Raw genomic sequence first — 3,648 nt, forward strand, 5'->3', positions numbered from 1 at the left:
ATGGCAAAAAAAAAACAGTATAATGGACTTTTTTTTCTTTCTCCCAAAATGATTTTTCAAAGGAAATAGAAACTGACACCAGCACGCATTAGCTAAGATTACACATTACTTTGACGCCATCTTGGTTAATATTTTTTCCTACATAGGCTTATATGTTTATTTTTTGTTTTTTTTAATGTTTCATGTAATTTCAATTAAACTTCAAAGTTTATGAACAAACATAAAGAATGCACAATTGTTTATGAATTAAAATTAAAGGGATAGTTCATCCAAAATTGAAAATTATGTCATTAATGATTCACCCTCATGTCGTTCCAAACCAGTAAGACCTCCGTTTATCTTCGGAACACAGTTTAAGATATTTTAGATTTAGTCCGAGAGCTCTCAGTCCCTCCATTGAAGCTGTGTGTACGGTATACTGTCCATGTCCAGAAAGGTAAGAAAAACATCATGAAAGTAGTCCATGTGACATCAGAGGGTCAGTTAAAAATTTTTGAAGCATCGAAAATACATTTTGGTCCAAAAATAGCAAAAACTACGACTTTATTCAGCATTGTCTTCTCTTCCGGGTCTGTTGTGAGCGTGTTCAAGTGTAGGGATATTCGGTTCGCGAACGAATCATTTGATTTAACCAGTTCTTCTTGTTCCAGTTCACCAAATCGAACTGAATCGTTTGAAACGGTTTGTGTCTCCAATAAGCATTAATCCACAAATATTTATGATTTTTTAACTGTTTCATTTTGTTCAGTGTATAGAGGACTGATATATCATTTTGGCTTTCCGTTACTTTTTTTTTTTTTTTTTTTTGAAATCGCTCTTGTGATTTCAGAAATTATTTTAGAATTTTAGTTGGATATACTGTGACTGATTTCTAGATATTTTTATTTATTCATTCATTTATTTATTTATGTTATGGGGGCCAATTCTGACTGTGAACAAGACAAGTGTGACAATTTATTCTTTACTAATCATGCAATTTAAAAAAAAAAATGTTTTCACATGGCAAGTGCCACAAAAGTAAAGTAAATATTAATAGTAATAATAATCAGTCATATTACACTTTTGTCAAATGAATATTTGGGTTCTTCCAGATGCTGGTTTTTACAAGTGAGATCTTCCAGGAACCACTTTAATGCTAACAGATCTTACAATAACCCTTTTTTTTTTTAAATGAGTACCTCCAGGAACCTCCAGAGCACTTTGAGGTCTCAATGTAATGAAAGAGTGACTCCAGAACATCAGAAACAAAGTGATTCGAGGATCCCATGGTTCCTCCAGGAACCGTATTAAGAGGTTCATACATTTTTAAGTTCCTAAAATATATAAAAGGATATCTGGGGCACCCTTTAGTTTGTACAGTGCAATAATTAGAAATAGCTAAATCCTTTTCTCAAATATTGCCAAATTGAAAGAGAGATACAAAGACAGAGAGAGATGGAAGTTGTGTGTAAGCGAGATTTTATGCTCTCGTTGCTGGAAAATATAATGTAGTGATTCAGTATTTAATCTGATATTAATATCATGGGACAGCATTGACCATTTTCTTTGCTCCTTGAGCTGTGAGCTGCACATTCTTCAATATGTGTGTTTGTCAGTAAGCAGCCTATTAATATAGAACAGGGAGGCTCTAAAGACACAAGCACACCAGTATAGGCGTATTAATTGTAGGAGCTGGATGACGTATGATGACGTGTAAGTAGCAGTATAGTAGCGGTGTGCCAATTCTTAAGGGAATATTTCACCCCTGGGGAATGGGGTATAAAATAGAACTGAGATTGGGCCCAAGTAAAGATCATGTTACATATATTATGTAAATTCCCTACCATAAATATATATAAAACTTCATTTTTAATAAGTAATATGCATTTCTAAGGACTTCATTTAGACAGCTGTAAAAGTGATTTTCTTAATATTTAGAATTTCTTTTTTTTTTTTTTTTTTGCACCCTCAGATTCCAGATTTGAAATAGTTGTATCACAGCCAAATATTGTCCTGTCCTAACAAGCCACACATCAATGGAAAGCTTATTTATTTTATTTATATTTGGTTTTGTGGTCCATGGTCATGTATTATGGTAAATGCATATCAAATTCTTTTTCAGATATGTAATGCCAACACACACCAATTATTTTGACCAAAAAGCATAGTCTGTCATTTAAGGGACTTTTTGAATAATTTAATATTGCTATTAACGTACTTTAACACGATGTCAAATTCAACCTTCAGTACGAGGACTCTGATACTTCGCAAACAGTGAGAATAGAAAAGACAAAGTTTACACATTTAAATACTTACCATATGTTTGCTGTTGCATCCAGAAAGATCTACAGTCATAAAAGGTTTCAAAGAATTAACCCCTCAAACATGTCAAACTGGGCGAGATGAAGCTCTGAGTACACAACTCTGCTGAAAGGCTATTGAATCAAGTACTGCTCCTATTTGCCTTTGGATTATGTCATTGTATTGATTTAAGATGCAAGGGTTAGTTGACGGAACATGTTAAATCTAATTAATCACATTTTAACCTATGAAGTAAACAAAATGAATCAAAAAGAAACTAAACATGAAGGTGGTACTTCAAGCTTGAAAAATGTTTATCATGGAAGCACAGAACACCTGTTTTTGTCAAAGAGCACTGAATGATACTCAGTGTTCTATTGCTTGTCTGCCATTTTGATTTTTTCCATGCAACCTGCTGTGTTTTACTAACTTTTTGGTGAACTGAGACAAAACTTGGTACAGATAATCTAAATTGTGCATCAAACATAGACGAGAAGAATTGGCACAGTGCCACCTAGAAGTTACATGTACAAAAATACAAATGTATAATATTGTTGTGAGCCTGGGCTCTTTAGATTCTTTAGAATCATGGAGAGTCAATGAATTTGAAAATGTTTCTAGGCTATACTTCGGCATTTTGACATATTTGTCAAAGTAATTGACATTTGTAACAATGCCTTGATAATACTACATTAATTAAAAGTTGGTTAAAAGCTATAATTATAAATAACAATTATATGATGTTATAAGTAACTGAAGTTACAGATTTTAATCCTGCTAGATTAAAATAATTACCAGGGATGCTATATTTACCACATTAATACATTTATGGAGTTTGCGCATCTATTTTTTTTTTAGTAATACATTCTCATTCTTTTTTTTTTATAAACACCAAAATATAAACGTCTCATTAAACATGATTAACTGACATTTTAATTGAGAAAAATAGTAATGTCCAGTAGTGCTAAAACATTTTCAAAGACAATTTGACAATTACAAAAATGATATTGCTAAATGAAATATCCTTCACGTTGTGAATGAGTCAAGAACCACATCCTTGTACATCCCTGTAATTTAAACAAGAGAAAAATGAATCATTGTGTGAACGTACATCGTTCTCATCATTTAAATACAGCTTATTTAATATCACTAGCGAAGACATTAAATATTTGTTTGTATCAAGTGTCTACCAAGCCCAAGGCCAAATTCAAGCAATGGGTCCACCCTCTGGTTTGTATCAAGTATCTATCAAGCCCAAGGCCAAGCAAGGGGTCCACCCTCTGATTACAAACCACATTCCTCCAAAGCAAACTAATGGCTGTTATAAAAGGACAAGTGCTGAAAGACAGCTCACATTAGCTCTCAAGG

Source organism: Carassius gibelio, chromosome B25 (assembly GCF_023724105.1).
Source record: "Carassius gibelio isolate Cgi1373 ecotype wild population from Czech Republic chromosome B25, carGib1.2-hapl.c, whole genome shotgun sequence".
NCBI classification, from domain to species: domain Eukaryota; kingdom Metazoa; phylum Chordata; class Actinopteri; order Cypriniformes; family Cyprinidae; genus Carassius; species Carassius gibelio.